The sequence below is a fragment of the Zophobas morio genome, unplaced genomic scaffold (genome assembly GCF_036711695.1).
Source record: "Zophobas morio isolate AGI-343-1 ecotype UQ-CSIRO unplaced genomic scaffold, CSIRO_AGI_Zmor_V1 ptg000058l, whole genome shotgun sequence".
NCBI classification, from domain to species: Eukaryota; Metazoa; Arthropoda; class Insecta; order Coleoptera; family Tenebrionidae; genus Zophobas; species Zophobas morio.
The window spans coordinates 8,165,878-8,174,318 of NW_026972163.1; the positions used below are offsets into that span (position 1 = coordinate 8,165,878).

Consider the following 8,441-nt stretch of genomic DNA (forward strand, 5'->3'; position numbering starts at 1 on the left):
AGGCGCTGGGAACGAATCAATTTAGTAAACTTTGTAAAAAAAATAGGTGTTAGGCCGCTGTAAACACAATCGCATTACTTTTTGTTTGTCTTAATTTTAAGGTTTGTTAACGATCATGTTAATGATAAAATGACATGTAAATATTATTTAAGGTTATGAAAAATCAAATTGAGGGAGGGTGTTGATAGGTGCATGTTTGGCGCCACAATTTGAATTTGTGTATTTAGGAACTTTAGCAATAAGTAACTGGTGTAAGGCATGCCGTGTCATCGGCACCAGGATAAACAAGAAGATTTGGTACGCTGTCTCTTCCGCCATTTTGGCACTCAAAATACAGTCCAGAGCTAGTGACCAATAGATGGCGCATACGTGATTCAGTGACTGTCAGATTAAACGTCAACTTTGACAAGTACTACTTTTCTTTTCCACGAACGAATTGTTGATATTTAGAAAGATCGAAAGATGAGGCGGTGCGTTATTTGTGGCCGTGTAAAATTGCTTAACAGCGATAAGACGCTATTTAAAGTTCCTTCGGTAATGTATTTAATGTAGACAGCCGCTTTCACACATCGCAACTCTGCTGTACTCTTGGCTTGTTTTAGCATTTTTGCTTGATTTTTTTTTGTCTTTATAACATTTTTTTGTTTAGGAATTCCAATCTACACCAAAAATCTTGTGATTTCAACATTTTGGAGTCAGCAGGAAACAAATTTAACCAAGCATAGACGAACGCAGTGATCGCAATTGTTTTATACTTCGTCTTTATGTTTAATTTGCATTTTACAAGTAAAACGTATTGCTGTTTATAAAATGAACTGTTTATTGTCTTTCAGATTTATCATGCGAATAAATTAACCTCTAGTTTTAACGAAGAGCGCGCCTATGACATGTCATCATATCCAGATCTCGATTCAGATGCTCCAGACAGAAATCTTAACTTTTTATTTTAAAGCACAAAAACATCTTGACTTTGAATGTTTGGAGAATTGTGTGTTTTAATTTTCTGAGGCTTAGAAGTATATTACCAATATTTCGTTTCCACCTTCTAGGTTATGTTTGAAAATAAATAAATAAATTTCATCAATTTTTTCAAATATAATATAACAAGTGGTCTGATTTTTTCCGACAAAATTTGTGACACAAATTAACGAGTAGCTGTTGCGACGAAAATCACACGAGTCGACGAAGGAGACGAGTGTGATTTTCCAAAAGCAACAGCTACGAGTTAATTTTCACACAAATTTTGCAGAAAAAATCAGATCACGAGTTATATTCGGCTTGACAATCCAAAGAGAAAATTTTTATTTACTTTTTACGGACAATAATTCACATAATTTATAGTTAGCGTATTCGTTGAGTAACCATACCTACTTAGTCTAAATAGTAACAAAACAACAAAATAAAACGTAAATAAATTTCTAAACATCAAATTTTGTGTGTGCTGCCGGTTGATTTTCTTAATTCTGGGAGCAAGATTTGGTAATAAGACTGTGTATGAAATTCGAAATGCAGTGAAAGAAAGTCAGTGCCGAAAGACCGCAAGAACGCAAGATTCAATTTGAAAGCAGTTTACAGAATTTTGTGAAATACGCAAGTTTTCTCTAAATAAAGCAGTCGAAATGAACGAGGTGGCCAGTATTTTGGAAGATTATGCCTTTAACGCCAACAGAAAAGTAATTTGTATTATCGTTTTTTTTATTAAAGTTTATTTGACAAGTTTGACAAATTAATTTGACATAATTTATTTCGCTGAAAAACAGTGTTGTTGCCTGACAGAAGAATGTTTTTTCACTGACAATCCAACTCGAAAATTTTTAACCAATACAATGGCAGAATTGTTTGAAATTTGTCCAATGGCATTCACCGAAAAATTTTTTCAGTGAAAAAACATTCTTCTGTCAGGCAACAACACTGTTTTTCAGCGAAATAAATTATGTCAAATTAATTTGTCAAACTTGTCAAATGAACTTTAATAAAAAAAACGATAATACAAATTACTTTTCTGTTGGCGTTAAAGGCATAATCTTCCAAAATACTGGCCACCTCGTTCATTTCGACTGCTTTATTTAGATGAAACTTGCGTATTTCACAAAATTCTGTAAACTGCTTCCAAATTGAATCTTGCGTTCTTGCGGTCTTCCGGCACTGACTTTCTTTCACTGCATTTCGAATTTCATACACAGTCTTATTACCAAATCTTGCTCCCAGAATTAAGAAAATCAACCAGCAGCACACACAAAATTTGATGTTTAGAAATTTATTTACGTTTTGCCTTGTTGTTTTGTTACTATTTAGACTAAGTAGGTATGGTTACTCAACGAATACGCTAACTATAAATTATGTGAATTATTGTCCGTAAAAAGTAAATAAAAATTTTCTCTTTGGATTGTCAAGCCGAATATAACTCGTGATCTGATTTTTTCTGCAAAATTTGTGTGAAAATTAACTCGTAGCTGTTGCTTTTGGAAAATCACACTCGTCTCCTTCGTCGACTCGTGTGATTTTCGTCGCAACAGCTACTCGTTAATTTGTGTCACAAATTTTGTCGGAAAAAATCAGACCACTTGTTATATTATATTTGAAAAAATTTTTCGGTGAATGCCATTGGACAAATTTCAAACAATTCTGCCATTGTATTGGTTAAGAATTTTCGAGTTGGATTGTCCATGAAAATTACTGACAGAAGTCATATAACAATTAATTGAAGGTCATTAACTCAAAAAGTACACCTGAACATTGCCACAGAACAATTTTGGTTGTATAGTCGACAGCCTCAGATTACATTTTGTTTTTTCTTTAGGTAGGTAGTCACATGAGGCGTGATTGACGAGTTCTATGCTTGTTTTTGCTATTTTTTTGGAGACGTGCAATCTTTTGTAACTGGTTCCATGTCTTTAGTTATCAGAGTGTTTAATCTGTACAATAAGAAGTTTAATTGTGTTTTCAGAATTTGAATAAACTAAGTCTGTGGAGAAATTCTGCCGGCTTTGCGTTTCAAATGAACACTTTCATTTGCATGGAGCACTTTGAACCTCGTTGTATTAATGAATTTTATAACAATAACAAGCTGGTTAGAAGAACCTTAGACTGCAACGCACTACCTACTTTAAATTTAGGATCAACATCTTCTCACCTGAGTCATTCATCCACTGTTCTCCCATCCTCATTCCATCAAGTGTACCATAACAAAAGAAAAGCTTTGACTAATAGGTAATACCAGTAGTACTAATAACTACCTAATCTATGTATCTATCTATGATCCAAGGTAGTGAAGTTTATTTTTTGTGACGATTGTGTGGTCATTTAGTCATACGGGTCGTAAAAAGTAAACTTCACTGCAGAGGTTTGCATTATTTATTTTTTTTAATCGGCAAAAATTAATTTATACAAGTATATAGCCCACTTTACACAGTCGAAATGTATAAGGCAATGGATTGTTTCATTGCCGATTAAAAAAAATCTGATAAGATACCTTAAACCTTACGTTACTGAAACACACCTACGCAATAAATAAAAAAAAATACACACCTCCAAATACCAACTTATTACATAAATATAGGGGCATTTTTGTAACTCTTGAGTACACACCACACTTTATGCCTAGTTTTTTGGCAAAGAAACCTTTAACATGTCCCACATGTATTCAATTAAGGGTTAAATATGATGTATGTTCAAAAATAAAAGATGCCTGTATATTATTTAATTTCAAACAAATTATAAATACGCATTTCACTATTTGCTAAAAACCTAAGAGTGTATGCAACAACAGGGGAGTGTCACATAGTGGGTATACCAAAGTGCAACCTGAGTACCTTTATGTGGCCCAGCCGTTTTTTAATCCTTCTGTTTTTTATACTTTAGGTAAAAACGCATAACGTAACTTTAACACATTTGAGAATGAATATCGTGTTGAGGGTAGATTGCGTAAATGTATGTCCCAATTTATTTTAAATATTTATTTTTTTCTAGTGCCATATCTGCCGAAACCGAAACCCAAGCCACCCTCCAGAGAGATCCCAGAAATTCATTATCCTCCACTAGCCTTGCGTCCTTGCCTTTATATCACCTTGTTAAAGACAATATCGATAAAGTAGTACAGTTATTACCTCTTCAATGGGGTATTCACCAAAATCTAGACACCATCGTTGTTAGCCACATAACGGGTGAAATTCCCAAAATCGACAAATCAGTTCTTATCGGAAAAGACGATATAAAAATTGTTTTGAATAACATTTGTCGTTCCGTTGATAAGAACTTTAACACCCTTGATGAACTGCTAGATTTTGTCAAGACTGTGGAAACCATCAAAACATGCGCGGGATCTGGTGTGGCTAATCAAGTCAGTCCGTTTTGTAGCGGGGAAAATCCAAGACAAAATACCTATCGTTGCCATTCTTGTGCACTACTTCGGAAAAAGCTATTAAAACCGCGATGGTCCCAAAATGATAATAAAAAAATTATTCTTAGAAAAAAAATTAACCAAAAATGTGTTAATTTAAGAAGACAGTTGCAGAGAAAGACACAGGCTGCAAAAAATCTGGAGAACAAAATGGCTACAATGAATAACATTGATGAATTACTTTCTAGGCTAACTGAAAATCAAAAATTAGTAGTCAAAATGTGTTTTGAGTCTGCAAATAGAAGACCAAAAGGGATGCGATATAGTAAAAACTGGATATATTCCTGTATACTTATACGGATTAAGAGTCCAAAACTAAGTATATCGCCATCTAAGGAATAGAGAACTGCTTCCGCTTCCTGCGCCTAGTACCATTGCGAAATACATAGGTCACATTGACAGTGAATATGGTTTCCAAACCAAAATGTTTGATCTCATTAAGGAAAAATGTAAATATCTGCCTGAATTTCAACGACATGGAACTTTAATGATTGATGAGTGCAAAGTGACTCCATCTAAGCATTTTGACAAAAATCGTTTGCGGGTTCTAGGTTTTGTTGATTTAGGAGAACACACTCCTGCCACTGAGCTGGACAAATTAGGGGACCACGTCTTGGTCAATATGTTCCAGTCTTTTGCGGGAAGAAATATGCAGGCTATTGCTTGTTTTTTATCACGGGGCAATGTTACAGGGAGCGTCCAGTCGAAATTAATTTTAGAAGCTACGATTTTGTGTGAGGCGGCCGGTCTATTTATTGATGTAATAACGTCTGATGGTGCTACCTGGAACAGGTCAATGTGGAAACATTTAGGTGCAGAGAATCCTAAAGCTCCGTGGTGTTTACACCCCTGCAACGAGGAGAGGAGGCTGAGAATGTGCTCTGATTTTTTACACCTATTAAAGTGTATCAGAAACAGACTCGTTTCCAAAAAGGAATTTCATGTTCCTGAGGGTAAAGTACGTCTAGCCCATTTTGACAGTTTACTTGAATATGATGCAAGGCACGAATTTAAATTAGCACCAAAATTAACCCGAAAACATTTGCATCCGGAGAACCACGAGAAGATGACAACACGGTATGCATTTCAACTGTTTAGTGGTACCGTTGCAGATGCTTTGACGCGGTTAAAGAACAGAAGTGTACCTGGTTTTCAAGACTGTGAGCCCACCATACAGTTCTGTATACGTATTAACGAATTGTCAGATATTTTAAATTCAAATAATTATTTCAATGCATTGAAAATCAATTCACCGGGACAAAAAACATTAGAAAACTTTTTAATTTACATGGACTTGTGGGAATCTTGTGCTGAGCCAGAACTCTACTTGACCAAATCAACATCAGATGGGTTAAAAGCTACAATACATACCACTTTAGATTTACTTAGGTATTGTACACAAGAATTAGGCTTTAAGTATCTAATGACCACAAGGATAAATCAAGATCCCCTTGAGCATTTCTTTGGACTGTTGCGTGATAGTGGCGGAACTAATAATAATGCAGAATCTTTGCAAATAGCTCAAATTTTTAGGTTGTTATCATTGTATTCTTTAGTAAAACCACCTCGCGGTAGCAACGTAACTGGAGGAAATATGCTTGATGTTTTGATCGGTGATTCAACAGATCTATTCCAGTATGGCGGGAAAAGTAATACAACTTTAACCAAAAAAGAGATTGACCTACATTTGGACAAAATTTTCGACGAAGATATTGGCCGTGGTGCCTCTGTTGAATTCAATGATAATGAGGAGGCATTTGCCTATGTATGTGGATATATTGTTCGCAAACATAAATTGGAAAAATGTCTAAATTGTGTCAAAACGCTTGATGGAGATGGTGTTGAATCGTTTAATACATTCATTACTTTACGGAGTAGAGGTCACTTGATATATCCATCTTGTCATCTTCTGACCTTACTTCAGGAAGTGGAAAACAATATCACTGAACATTTCACATCACAAATAAAACATGACACTTTTATTGATATTTTAAAATCATTGGAAATAAAAAAAAATCACAATTTTGTCGGTTGTGAAGAACATAAGGAACAATTGTCAAAAAAAAAATTTTTCGTTTCTAATGTTAAGAATGTCTTTCGCTTGTCGAAAAGAAGCAACTTCAACAAATGCCAAAAAATTTGCTAAATTGGCAAAATTAGTTTAAGGGGCATACATATGAATAGTTAGACACACTTTACGTTATTTTAATTTTTGTTATTCTTTTGAAATTTGTTAAATTGTTGCGTTTTCATTTTAATTTGTATTTTTTGATTAAATTTTTTGTTTCTTTTTCATACTATTTATTGCATTGATAATAGTGTACAACATACATCACTAAGTAACAATTTATAGTTTTCATGAATATCACCGCCCGTTATAATTAGTTTGCGGATCTACACTTTAAACTGAGAATTAACCATAAAAATAGTTTACAAGTTTTATTATTTGTTGCTGACCAATGATTTTTACATGCAGAGCCCATGGTTTCAGTAATGTAAGTAGCGCTGTCGTCACATCTAAATTTCAAAAACAGGTAGGTATTAAATCATTATATATTATATTTACTAAAATTTGATCAAAGCAAATTATCAACATCTTATTTAACATCGGGTTGTTAAGTATGTAAAGTTTTAAAATTTAAGAAGATAATTTTAGTCTTCAAAAGTGAAGTATTCCAGATATTAGAAGTAAATATTAACATAAACTTACCATAAATTTTAGATTATGTTAATCAAATTGCATATTTCCCTGTTCATCTCACAGAGCCATACATACTTAAAACTCACCATGGAACTGCTACACAAGCAACTCTTTATTTGTTGTCGACATAATCAATGAATTAGGTGATATAAAGTGTAACATCATTTTCCCACTCAAGTAAAGTTGCGATGACAAACTGACGATTACTTGTAATAGGTATTTCAGTGAGAAATTTTGAAAGCTTGAGGAAGAACGTAACTTCGCCATGAACACGGCTTACAGATGAAAACAGCTGTTGTTTCAAAAAGTGAAGAAATGTCGTATATTTTGTTGTATTTGCAAAGTATGGATACCCTAATAACAAAAAAAAAAAATGCACAAACACCAAACAAATATGAACCTTCGAACAGTTTTAATAGCTACTATTTTCATTTGTTTTGACGACATAAAACTACTTTAACGATTGCAGAGCCCAATAATCCAGTCTTTTAAACATTCTTGTTGCCACTGACGACACCTGCGACTTTGACCACTATTTTGACAATGGATAACATAACATAGAAAGATCAAAAACTTGAAAATCGTGAAATTTCTGTCAAAGTGACAGTCGTTGCCTATGGTGGTGCCATCTAGTAGTAATTTCACTTTGCCCCAGATTTGGTAGCCATCGAGCGTAATGTAAAAAGTAACAAGATAGCGTACCAGATCTTCTTGTTTATCCTGATCGGCACTAATGAACGGGTGAACTGCTAAAATTCTGTTTTTACTAATATACTGTTCTTTTACAATTCACTGCCTCGGATTCTTATCAGCGCGACTAATTCTTGCGGCTTTTAATAAAAAAAAAGCGATATTTCAACGCGGAACACGTGCTGTAAATTTGTTTATTCACAATCGGTCAGTAATGTGAAACTTTCAAACTTTTTAAAAGTTTGGAAGTGAGCTAATACATACTTCACTTCAATCTCAAGGGTGGAAAGTGACATTTGTCACTTATCTGTCACTTTCCACCCAAGAGCTGAAACTAACTGTCACTTTCCACCCAAGAGATGGAAATGAATGTCACTTTCGACCTTAAAACGTTACGTATGTGTAATTAATGATAGATGGAAATCAGCGATTATAAATAACTATAAGGAGAGCTTATGGTGAAGACTGTCAAGTTATGTCAATTTTTGTATTTTCCAACGCCTGCTGAGTGACTCATATTAAACAGAAATCAAAGTTTTAAATTAGGACATTTTTATTTTATTTTAAAACTACAATTAAAACGATTGTGAATAAAATAGCATACAAACCTCGGCAAAAGTACCATTCCTATGTCTCGAGAACTAGTTCACC

The 8,441-nt window shown here is 34.0% G+C and overlaps 1 long non-coding RNA gene across 1 annotated transcript; it reads left to right on the forward strand.

Moving 5' to 3' along the window:
- Positions 1-418: 418 nt before the first annotated feature.
- Positions 419-815, forward strand: LOC135143292 (uncharacterized). Its single transcript, XR_010282738.1, has 2 exons — positions 419-534; positions 650-815. It is a non-coding gene; the product is annotated as an uncharacterized LOC135143292 (long non-coding RNA).
- Positions 816-8,441: the final 7,626 nt, after the last annotated feature.